Source organism: Cryptotermes secundus, unplaced genomic scaffold (assembly GCF_002891405.2).
Source record: "Cryptotermes secundus unplaced genomic scaffold, Csec_1.0 scaffold303, whole genome shotgun sequence".
Classification (NCBI taxonomy): domain Eukaryota; kingdom Metazoa; phylum Arthropoda; class Insecta; order Blattodea; family Kalotermitidae; genus Cryptotermes; species Cryptotermes secundus.
Window position 1 is genome coordinate 188,141 of NW_019726229.1, and position 13,215 is coordinate 201,355.

Consider the following 13,215-nt stretch of genomic DNA (forward strand, 5'->3'; position numbering starts at 1 on the left):
GTGTATTTCTCGTTGTTGGGTTTACCAGTGGATGTGTTGATACATTATTTCAGGTTTCTACCAGTCAACCAACATACAGAGTGATTCTAAATTACTGTCGGGGTTTCCGTGGCCTAGAAACAGAAACCCCGACAATAATTTAGAATCACTCTGTACGACTGGACATCTCCGAAAGGTAAGCTACTCAGCGACGTGTGCGATGGGCAGCAGCAAATCCATTGTCTGACTGCATACATCATCCTCCCTCCCCGCTCTCCGAGGGAGCCTCAAGCCTTTTGTTTGACTGAGCTTAATGCTACTAACCGAGCTATTAATTTACGTGTACAGAGGCCAGTGACCTGCGAAGTGGAAGTAGTGGGCAATGCAAGACAGTTAAGTTCTGATACCAGCACCGGTAAAGCGGAGAAAACAAAAGCCACGTCAGATTACATAAACCTGCTGGATAACATTATCCTGTCAATTACGTCTATTTATTAATTTAATATTACTTTCCCTTTTATGGCAGCGTAGTTGGTTGAGGCACTATGCTCTAACCCGGAAGTTGCGGGTTCGATTTCCGATGAAGTCACTGGATTTTTCAAATGACTTAATCCTTCCAGCAGCATTGTGGCCCTGGTGTCGACTTATTCGTAACAGAAATGGACACCAGGAATCTGCCTGGGGGTAAAGGGCGGCCGGCGCGTAAGGCTGACAACCTTACCGCCATCTGTCTAGAAAATGTGGGATCCTCGACGTCTTACAACTCTATAGGCCTCCACGGCCTATTACAGGCATACCTTCACTTTTAATGTGTCTCTTAATCGGTTGGGTGCCCTTTACGCAACACGTGTTTTTATTATCTGCATTCGACCTCTCTCTTACGCGCCTGACTAACCAAACACTCCCTGTGAGGTGAACTGCTGAGTATGGAGTAGGCATGTACTAGGCTGCCAGAACATCACGCGGTCTACACAAAATTTTTAGACCGAAAAGTGAAGACTGCTTTAGAAACCGAGAACAGATCATGCACGATGATGACAGATTTAACGAATCAGAGTCTTACAACTGGAATGTCAACAAGACTCGACATAAGAAATACTGATATCCAAATAAATTAATATAACCACCATGATAAGACGAAAACACTATATTTTAATTTGTACTGACAGAAAGGCCGAAACTCTGCGTGAGCTTTAAAAGGGGAAGTATTCTAAAGCATAACATGTGCTGTAGTATATTTCCAGACTGCTTAAAAAAATAAAGACCCTAACGATACCACAGCAATGTCGAAGCAATATCAAAATGTATGCTCTTGTGAAGTTAATAATTATGTTATTAAAGCTAGCTGGTGAAATGTTATATGAAGAATATATCAAACTGTTTTAACATCAGCATTTGTCAGAAATTCAAAATGGCGTTTGCGTTTCAAGACAGCAAAGAAATCGTTAACTTCGGTAGAGCTATCTGTAATTAAAAAAGAAGAAATTATTAAACACGTCTACCACGTCTGCATGAAATATTTACTGGTCGTTAAAAATCGATATATTGGTTAAACAGTTACCTGAGAATCGAAATGGCTGCATATTTTCAAGTACTGTAAGATAAGTTCGAAGAAGGCAAAACACACGCAGTGGAGATATCGTTTCTAAGACAAGTGGCTAGATACCAGCTACTCTGTCGTAATAAAATACAGGCTAACATTTCACAGAATAAGCAATACAGGTTGGCAATATGTTACAACAGTCTATCACAATCAATAATAAAATGACACGTTACTATACAGCGCGTCTAAAAAGCACTTAGGAGGTAAGCCGTTGAAGTTTCAAGGTTTTTCTAAATCACACTATAAAAAGGCCGGATATGCTACATTAAAAGATTACGCAAACAGACCTTTCCACATACACCCAAATTCTTCACTCACAATCGATTTGCCATCTGTCACTCAACGCTACATAACCTCAGCACTTAATATAAACAAACAAACAAAAAAACTCCATGGTATCAGTCCGCAAGCGAACTATACCGACCGACCGACCGCCGCTTGTCAGAGAACTTTAGCGGCTAGAGGGTGTCGCGTGGCCAGCGCCAAAAATCCCCACGGCCGTTAATTTAGGTTTTCTAGACGGAGCCGCTATTTCCTTGAAAAATCTCCTCAATTATCCTCACGAGGCTGAGTGAACCCCGTTCCAGACCCACTACTTCTCAGAAAATCTGGTATCGCCGGAAATCGAACCCTGGACCTCTGGATCTGTAGTCAGAAACTCTGATCACTAGACCACAGAGGCGGTCCAGCATTTAATAGAGTATCAAAATAAAATAATTAACGGCGATCTTATGCGACAGTTTAATAACAAACATAACCTACCTCAATCAGAACTCTGACAGTATCCCACGGCCGAACATCCACTCTTGAAAACAGTCACAGTCACAGTCACAATGAATGTGGCCGCTACCATCTGCAACAAAAAGTGCACGGCGTGAGAGAAATGTAAACATTTAATGGCGGTTTTCGTGGCAACTGAAAAGAAACCCACGCTCGTAAGGGCTAAACTGAATGCTCCCTAAAACCACGGCCGGACGTAAGCCTACAGCAGTTTCAAGAAATTCGACGATGCAGTACCAAATACCGCTGATGTATTTACGAAATGAAACCAAAAGGACCGACGGTTAGACAAACAACTACAGGTTCCAGTTATGAAGGGACCGACAGTTAGACAAACAACTACAGGTTCTACTTATGAAGGGACCGACGGTTAGACAAACAACTACAGGTTCCAGTTATGAAGGGACCGACAGTCAGACAAACAACTACATGTTCTACTTATGAAGAGACCGACGGTTAGACAAACAACTACAGGTTCTAGTTACGAAGGGACCGACGGTTAGACAAACAACTACATGTTCTAGTTATTAAGGGACCGACGGTTAGACAAACAACTACAGGTTCTAGTTATGAAGGGACTGACGATTATACAAACAACTACAGGTTCTAGTTATGAAGGGACCGACGGTTAGACAAACAACTACAGGTTCTAGTTATGAAGGGACCGACGGTTAGACAAACAACTACAGGTTCTAGTTATGAAGGGACCGACGGTTAGACAAACAACTACAGGTTCTAGTTATGAAGGGACCGACGGTTAGACAAACAACTACAGGTTCTAGTTATGAAGGGACCGACGGTTAGACAAACAACTACAGGTTCTAGTTATGAAGGGACCGACGGTTAGACAAACAACTACAGGTTCTAGTTATGAAGGGACCGACGGTTAGACAAACAACTACAGGTTCTAGTTATGAAGGGACCGACGGTTAGACAAACAACTACAGGTTCTAGTTATGAAGGGACCGACGGTTAGACAAACAACTACAGGTTCTAGTTATGAAGGGACCGACGGTTAGACAAACAACTACAGGTTCTAGTTATGAAGGGACCGACGGTTAGACAAACAACTACAGGTTCTAGTTATGAAGGGACCGACGGTTAGACAAACAACTACAGGTTCTAGTTATGAAGGGACCGACGGTTAGACAAACAACTACAGGTTCTAGTTATGAAGGGACCGACGGTTAGACAAACAACTACAGGTTCTAGTTATGAAGGGACCGACGGTTAGACAAACAACTACAGGTTCTAGTTATGAAGGGACCGACGGTTAGACAAACAACTACAGGTTCTAGTTATGAAAAAAGTGAAGAATTTCTTCCACTGCACACAAACCTCAACCTCAATGAATGTTCGGATTTCGAAAAAATGGCAAATTTAAAGACAAAACTGACAATACTGAAGGAGCGTGAATGAACATAAAACTGGCCGTTAAATTGGCAGGAAAACATGCTCAGAATATGAATGAAAGAGAAAACTAAAACTAAAAATATGAAATAAATAAGTTAGAGAAACAATATAAGTAAAGGAAAGTGCGTTATCACACACACATGGATACGAAAAGTTTGTATCACATATTATACGAGGAAAGACGAGCAAAAGTACGATTACTGTACACTAACAGCCGATAGACATTCGTAAAGACGATCAAGCGTGATTAAAACAAAATGTGAGATCACCATAGAAGCATATCTAACTAGATATGCCTGTTGATTTCACATTTTATTTAAATTTAAGTTAGATATATGTGGAAGGTGATTTGAAACTTTATTGTATTGTATAAAATATACCGGAAAAAATGAACTCAATTAAATTAGACTGAACATGTTACTGAAGCACACAAAACAACTTTAGAAGTTACACAAACGAAGTAAAATAAATAGTATAATTAAAAAAAACGATAGCACACAAATGTCAGTTGATATAAAATTATGCCTACCGAACATCACTTAATTATGGTATAGAAATCTGTATTTTTAAACTGGAAGTAGCCCCACAAATCAGACCGAAAACGTGTTTGTCGAGGCCACAGTGCGCTTCACTTGATTAGACCATCAAGGGAATACTGGACTGCAAGAATCTTCGTAGCAGTTTCCTTCTCGGCTTCTTCTTTTCGGCCACATAACAATGTCACCGCTCCGACCTCGCTCACATTATGGACGCCCACTACGTGGGGAGAAGGGATGTACTGACCTCTACTCAACGTGAACAAGGTTGCGCCACTCAAGCAGATGCCGCATTAACTTGCTAATTCGATCGCAACTGTGAAGTTCCTTTGAGTCAAACGGAATTCATAAGAGCTTTCGCTCGTTATGTAGCATAAAGAGTGCAAACATTTTACGTCGTGCACGAAACTTGCACTGGGGACAACAGAGGAATCCTTCACGCGTGTGTATCACTTAACCTTGTAAATTCCTGCATATGTGTGTGTACTGTGCCCTGAAACTAAAGCCGCCGCCCACGACTGCGGCACAATGTTAATTTCTTACTATCAACACACATTTATCGTTCTCCTGTCTATTATTAAACAAGTTTATCAACCGCTAAGGCTATTTAACCTCTGTACAATAAATACTCTGTATCAACATCTTATATTAACTGTCTTCTAATAAGGACAGGGAGACAAAAATCGTAAGCTGAGGTCAGAGGCTTTCATGGGAGTGACCAATAATCAGCACCCTTCTGTCGTTGAAAAGGAGGCCCCATTTCAAAACATGTAAAAGTCTTCAAAAGAAAACTTTATAGATTGCATCCTGTTGTGTGTATAGTATCAGATTTGTTTTTGTATAATAACCGTTGACGGTTACTTACTTACTCATGGAGCTGAGCCCTTCTGGAGGAGCCGCCAATTCTGCAGCTACTCAAGAATTTGCCAGCATTTTATGGATCCCGAAGGTTCATTACCGTGTTCACAAGAGCCCTCCGCTGGTCCCTATCCTGAACTAGATCAATCCAATCCATACCATCCAATCATATCTCTATAAGATCCATGACAATTATAGTACAAAAAGTATCTAACTGAAGAGAAAAATATGGTCGTGGGTCCCGACGACATCCGAAACCAAGAATTACTGTGTGCGACAAACGTAGCGCCCACACAGAAAGACCGACCCCCTTCCTTCGTCGAAGAGGAGGCCCCACAAACATGCACAAGTCTAGGAATGAACAAGAATATTGGTTATAGATATCGGCGAGCCCTGAAGTCAAGAATGACTGTGCTGGCGAGGGCCAGCAGCAATCTGACCGACCGACAGAGGCTGTCATGGAATGTGGTCAAGACTGGTTCATAGGAACTGCTAAAAATCGTGAAGAAGTGAATCAGGATAGGAAGACTCGCACACAGCACTAACCTCTGGGTTTATTAAACGACGAACTGTAAACGACGTCAAAGGAAGCAGTCACAGCCTATTTTAAAGTACTATCCAAGCATCTATCTGGAAGGATTTCACATAACCAGGATGATATCTGAATCCAGAATCTCCCGATGAAACACGAGCACTAATCACTATATCGTGGCGTCGGGTGAACGAGAATCGAACCAGAGACCTTACGAATAAGAAACGGAAGAGCAACTTGTGATGTACAGTTTTCTTATGCCCGATATGTGCCTACAGGTCCAACAATATCGGTAAAGAGGAATACCGATATAATTTACATAGAAAAGGCAGGAAATGAAGAAATAAACGTTCTTTAACGAAGAACAGAAACGGTATTAAACTTATGGAAGAAAAACTGTTCAAATTTACTGTTTCCCTAAATGTAAATTACTACTGCTATTACTAATACAACCACCATCACCACCAACCACTACGAAAATGGCACTTGCATATAGTAAATAAACATTTACAAAATTATTGTTCGGCCATAGCGAACCCGAATATCGATACAGTTCAAATATCGAGTCATTAATATAGATTAGCAAAAACTGGTATCCCCCACCCCCAGGAATCCCTACTTCGACGTAGTGGTGGGGCTTGCGTGGTCACATGATCCTGAGAGCTACACCGGTGGTAGCGCAGCTATGGTAGTCTTCAACGCCAGACAGGTCAAAGGTGATGACCCAGACAAAAAGGGATAATCTGCTCCTCCAGGCTGGAGGTTGGGCGTGGGGCTGAAAACTTCATCCCGTAAAAAGCCCTATCTGTTGGGAAACTTTTAACGATTGCAGCCGGAAGGAAACACTTAAGAAGACCTAGCGAAGTCAAGGAATCACGAAGAGAACCCTGGAATGTGCTGTTCTTATGTAGAAGTGAGTCACTTGGAAATTTAATGGAAATATAACCAAAGAATATGACACTGATCTGTTAGCAACAGAAGTTAGATGGCTGGGGAACAGCATACTGGAAAAGAACTGTATGGTGTATGCCAAACAACATTGTTTTGGAACGGGTTTCAATGTCAGTAAAGGTGTAAGAACAAAGGGTTAATAACTTCAAGCCTAGGGATATGAACATATGCGTTTTAAGAAACAGAGGTAGTTTTCAAAATTACAGTATTATGTGTGTACATGCTCCAACGAAAGATAAAAGTGAAGTGGAAAAGGGTCACTTTTATGAACAAGTAGTCAGAACATACACCCAATGTCCTCCACATGACATGAACATCATTACAGGTCACTTTAATGTTACGGTTGGAGACGAGAGCTGGGAGCCCACATATTACATGCTGCAATGCACCAACACATGATGATAGGCTGAACGTTATTTAGACATAAAAGTATACATAAAGGAACATGTATATCACCAAACAGGAGAACTGTTAGCCAGATACGTAATTGTAAAGTTATCCCTGCAACGGACCGTAGAGGCCCATAGGGGTGTGAGAGGTTGAGGTGCCCACATCTTCTAAACACGGCTCACAGATTGAGGTAAGGTTGTCAGCCTTACGCGCCGGCCGCCTTTTACCCCCCAGGAAGATTCCTGGTACTCATTTCTGTTAGAGGCTGAGTCGAACCCAGGGCCATAGTGTGGCCGGAAGGATTTGGTAAATGTTTTCATTGCCTGTTTATTTACAACCTACTCTATAAAATACGAGTATTAAGTAAATTTAGTAGTCGATACAGTCATTGTAGGTGCTGCCGGCCAATGCCGGTTCACCTTAGGTTACATTTGTAAGTCTTCGGTCCACTGTCTTTTGAGCCTTCTTGCAACGGTTGATTCACTGGTGAGAGCAGCAATCAGTTCATCTGTGTGATTCATATTCCTGTTTCTGTACATGTTGGCCTGGGAATTTATTACATCCCTGATAAATGGTATTTTTAGGTCGTCATGTAAGGTTTGATTAGAAATATACCATGGATCATTTGTCATCATTCTTAAAGTTTTTGACTGGTATGTCTGTAGTATTTTAGTGTTAGATGGTTTAGCACATCCCCACAATTCGATCCCATACGTCCATATGGGTTTTAGCATGAATTTACAGATTATTGGTTTGTTTTCAAGAGACAATTGAGATTTTCTGCCAATAAGCTAATTCATTAGCTTAGTTTTAATGCTGAGCTCCTGTTTCTTTGCCTTAATATAATCTTTCCAAGTCAGCCTCCGATCGAGGTGAAGACCCAAGTACTTGACTTCATTCTTCATTGGGATGGATTCATTATTTAGTATGACTGGTGGACATTCAGTGTATCTAGTTGTGAACGTGATCCGAGCATATTTATTGTTATTCGCTTTGATTATTTGGTAAATTGAAAAACAAATCCAATAACCTAATCGAGACTCGAATCCGCCACCTTCAGGCTTGTACCATAGTGCCTCAACCAACTAACGTTCCCACCTCATGACTCAAGGTACGCGGGTTCTAACCCGGCGGAGGTCGTGGAATTTTTAAGGGCGGAAAATTTCAGGGAACAAGTCCTCCGGGAGGGAATTTAAGCCGTGGGTCCCGTGTCTCTAGGAGACCTCTGAGTAAAATTAGGCAAAGTTTCCCGCCCAAGTAGTTTCCAATGCCTCCGGTAGATGGGGAAGTTATCAGGTACCACTGCTAGCCTCGCTGGCTGAACGGAGCTGATAGCGAGCACCAGTACCGGCAGGGTATGGCGACTGGTAGAATATCAAAGGGGGACGTACAATAGACTATTAGTCGCGGTGCATGGGGAAACCCACCCCCTCCAATAATAATAATAATAATAATAATAATAATAATAATAATAATAATAATAACTACGCTACTGCGTACCCATATTAACCAGACAGACAATGTACTAATCGATCAGCGATATCAAATAAATTTATTACATGTTCGAGGTTTTAGAGGAGCTAACGGTGATACTCATCATATTCTTATATTATCTGGGGTAAGAGGCCGAATAGTTCGAATGGCTAATAGAAGGTCAATTAAAAGAGGACCTCATATTAAACAAGTAAAAGTTAATAAATCTGCAACCGGTGTTGAAGAGTCCTATAAGAATAACATAAATTGACAAACACTAAAACAAATATTTCGAGAAACTGCAGTAACTTCATCTGCAGAAAAAGCTCAAAGAAACGAACAGTACGATGGTCAGGGTAAAGAATCCACTAAAAACAAGAATGACGCCTATTGCTGGATGATAAAAAGTACTATACAGAGTGTCTGAAAAACAGTATAAGGAAATGAGGAAAAGAGAACACTTGGAAAGAAAATAAACGAGGTTCCATGAAGAACAATGAAACAAAATGGAAATCTCCACACATAGCAGGAGAGTAGGAGATTTTATCGGCTAGTTAATGATACTGGGAAGGAATTTAGACCACACATTAAAGCACGCAGAGATAGTAATGAACTTGTTGTAAACGAAACACCCAGCGATACTGAACAGGTAAAAACAATATTTTCATGATTTTCTGGGAGGTTCAGAAAAGTTATATAAGAAAGGGAACAGAACAAGAAACTAATGTAGTAGAACAAATATCCAGTGAAAATAAATACCCGACTATTAACGATGCAATAAAAAGGTAAAAAATAATAGATCGCCTGGACCAGATATTACAGATAAAACAATTCTTTATTGGAGTCCGTCGCAACACAACATAACTGTCAAGGTTAAAATTATCTTAGTTACATGTTTCGGCTTTTAAAGCCATCATCAGGCAAGATACATGTTTACCATATTCACACACTGTTGAACTGCAATTTCATTGTGACAGTAAAGCTGGATACTTGATAACTGTTACATTATAAAATACAAGGTATAAAAATACAATGAATTATAAACTTATTATAAAACGAAAGTAATGGAGTAAAATATGGTTAAAAACTCTTCATGTGATATTGCATATCATGAAGTCCGTTCTTGCAATCTTGTTACATCCCCGCGGACATAATGGTATATTCTAGATTTGTATACATATAGTAAACTGCTTGGAGGCCGGTGGTATACGTAGATGTAGTATTATTTGGCATTAATCTGGAAATTATGTGACAATAATAGCTGTTAAATTTATTGTAATTAACTATTGTTTTGGTATCGATGACATAGTTGTATTGCTTACTTACTGTTTGACCAGTGCCTAATCTTACAATGTATTTTGTCCGTTCTGTTGGGAATACAGATTGCAGCAGATTTGGTGATGTAAGTTATTTGAGGGTTTTTGTATTTGTTGTATAGTGTTTTGTGCGTAGTTATTATTATTTAATACACGTGGTGCTATCAAAATACCGCAAGATGTCCCCCCACACGCCCTTCTTGAATCAGTGTGGCAAGCGGCGTCGAGTTGAGTGGTTGGGTTTATTATTGGTGGACTATTTCCATTCTTGTGTTTCCGTGACTTTGCGGTTTTGCGATGGCTGACCTGAGAGAGCAGCGTGTCTGTATAAAGTTTTGTTTTAAACTTGGGAAACCCGCTGTAGAAGCGCACCAAATGTTCAAGCAAGCTTTTGGTGATAACTGTTTAGGCCAGACACAAACTTACGACTGGTATAAGCGTTTCAAAAATGGCCGAACATCGACTGATGATGACGATCGTTCGGGACGGCCGTCAACTGGCACCACACCAGAAAATGTCGCGAAAGTTAGGGATCTGACTCTGCAAGATCATAGACTGACCATCCAAGACCTCTGTAACACCTTGGAACTAAGTTATGGTACATGCCAACGAATTTTGTCAGAGGAACTGAACATGAGGAGGATTGCGGCTAAGTTTGTGCCACGACTGCTACAAAATGAACAGAAGCAGCATCGCTTGGAAGTCTGCAGGGAACTTAAACAACAGCTTCAAGAGGATCCAAAGTTTCTTTCGAAGGTTGTCACTGGTGACGAAAGATGGGTTTATGGCTGCGACCCTGGAAGCAGCAATCGTCGCAATGGAAGAGCCCCTCTTCACCTTGGCCGAAAAAAGCTCGACAAGTCAAGAGCAACATTAAGTCCATGTTGATCTGTTTTTTTTATATATTGACTGGATTGCTCATAAGGAGTTCGTCCCTCCTGGTCAGACAGTCAATAAAGAGTTCTATCGCGATGTTCTAAGGCGTTTGAGGGAGGACATGAGGAGAAAACGTCCAGAGAAGTGGCGTACGAACGACTGGGTACTCCACCATGACAACGCACGAACGCATACGGCTTACATTGCGCAGGAATTTTTGGATAAAAACAAGATGGCAATTGTTCCCCACCCACCGTACTCGCCACACTTAGCTCCATGCGACTTCTTTCTCTTCCCCAAGAGGAAAATCATGTTGAAGGGGCGAAGATTTGATACAGTTGAGGAAATTCAAGCGGAAACGCAGACGGTACTAAACACCCTAACAAAGAGAGACGTCCAGGGTGCATTTCAAAAGTGGCAGAAACGCTGGGATCGGTGTATGCACTCCCAAGGGGCTACTTTGAAGGTGATGGTGCAGAATAAGATCCAGGTAAGACGTAATAGTTTTTATTAATATAATTCGGGAACTTTCGGATAGCACCACGTAGTTCTAACAATGTTTTCTTCCATGTTTTTGTTGTTATGCGAAAGGGGGTATTGATTCAATCGATTAATGAGAAAGTTTATAGCGCCTTTTTATGTTCATATGGGTGACATGAATCGTGAATAACCAGATCAGTAGCTGTAGGTTTCCTATGGATTCCAAGTTGTAGATTATTGTGTGTTTTCTCGATGGACAGATCTAAAAAGTTAACTTTATTATTTACTTATTCCATTGTGGATTTGATATTAGGGTGTATATTTAGGGAATTATAGATGATTAAAATATCATCCACATATCTATAATAAACTATTATTTGGAATTTCTTCAAGGTGTCGATGATTGTTGTATGTTTCGAGGTATTGTATAAATACCTCGACTAGAATTGCTGACGTTGGTGCTCCCATGGCGAGACCTTCATTTTGTTTAATCCATTAGCCATTATCTTCAATGTAATTTTGTTCTAGCGTTATATTTAGTAGATTATTAATTTGTTGTGTTATGACGGACTCCAATAAAAAATTGTATATAAGAACACAACAGGATGCACGAAATGAAAATTACACATATAACAGCTGAAATATTTAAGATAAAACAAACTATATTGGATATAACTCCCTATAAGGTGATAGGTCTCAGGTGTGAAAGTACGAATTTATTACTGAAGAGATGGAGGAAGGGCTTATATGCCCTATTTACACAAAAGGAGATCAACTGCAGCTCAATAACTACAAAGAGCTGTCACACTGTTAAACACAGGATATAAAATATCTCCAATATTCTATACGAACGGCTGAAATCGTATGCGGAGAAAATAGTAGGAAATTATCAATGTGGTTTCCGAATAGGTAAATCAACAATAATTAGATATAGCTACTGAGGCAGATTCTGAGAAAAGAACACTGGTAGATGCAGTTAGCATATTTCACCTTTTCACAGATTCCAAAGCCGCCTATAACACCATAAACAAGGGGACATTACTGGAGGCTGTGAAGGGGTTTAAAATACCAAAGAGGTTACTTGGATTGGTAAGAGAAATTCTGAAACGCGTAATACATAAGTCAAAATGCAGAAAATTCTATCGGAAGCATCTGGAATATCAATAGTCTTTAAGACAAGGAATGCCTTGTCGTGTAATTTTTCTTTAAGGTTAGTGGGGTGGGAATAAGTCTCTTGTATTGCTGCCAATTCTGGCCTATTGTACCAGCCCCAGATGATAGGTGAGGGTGATTGTGGAGCAATTGGTGGAATGAAGATTGGCAGGGGAAACCGAAGTACTAGGAGAAAACCTGCCCCAGCGCCATTTTGTCCACCACAAATCCCACTTGACCAGACCCGGGATCAAAACCGGGCCGCCGCGGTGGGAAGCCAGCGACTAACCGCTTGAGCTATGGCGCGGCATGTAGCCTTGTCGTGTATCTTATTTAACCAGCATTAGAAAAGGTACAATGAAGAGAAACACATTACTGAAAGGAGAAGATTTAGTAAGATATATCAAGTCACAGAGAATAAGATGATTGGGACATATCGAAAGAATGAAGATGATACAATGCCAAAGAGAATATTAAAATGAAGGTTATATTCCAAAAGAAGAAAAAGAAGATCCAGGATGAGACGGCCAGATGATGTTGAGAACGACCTGAAGAAGATGAAGGTGAAAGGATGGATAGAGAAGTCGAGGAACAGAGAGCAGTGGAGACTGGTTGCAGAGGAGGCCAAGGCTCGCCCAGGGCTGTAGCGCCGAGTGGTAGGTAGATGGTAGGCAGCATTAGAAAAGATGGTCAGAAATTTGGGGATAGAACATAAAGGAATGATATATATTCAGACATGTTTGAGTGGGAAGAACCACAATACGCTGAAAGAAGCAATTAGTATGTCAGGAAAGCAGCGAAGGAAATGGTACCTAAATCAATCTGCAAAAAATATATACACGGAAGTAACAAAAAGCCCAACAAATTCAAGAAAGT

At 40.6% G+C, this 13,215-nt stretch overlaps 1 protein-coding gene across 5 annotated transcripts in view; it reads right to left on the minus strand.

The window, feature by feature from the left end:
* LOC111864029 (nuclear hormone receptor FTZ-F1 beta) overlaps nucleotides 1–13,215 on the minus strand; it is a 220,060-nt gene that overhangs the window by 152,922 nt on the left and 53,923 nt on the right. For 4 of the 5 annotated variants that reach the window (XR_004512978.1, XM_023850971.2, XM_023850964.2 and 1 more), the window contains exon 2: nucleotides 2,345–2,435. The exons of the other annotated variant lie outside the window; for it this stretch is intronic. The gene's annotated coding sequence lies outside the window, so the exon portion shown is untranslated. The remainder of the gene's footprint in view (nucleotides 1–2,344; nucleotides 2,436–13,215) is intronic. 5 annotated transcript variants of the gene reach the window in all.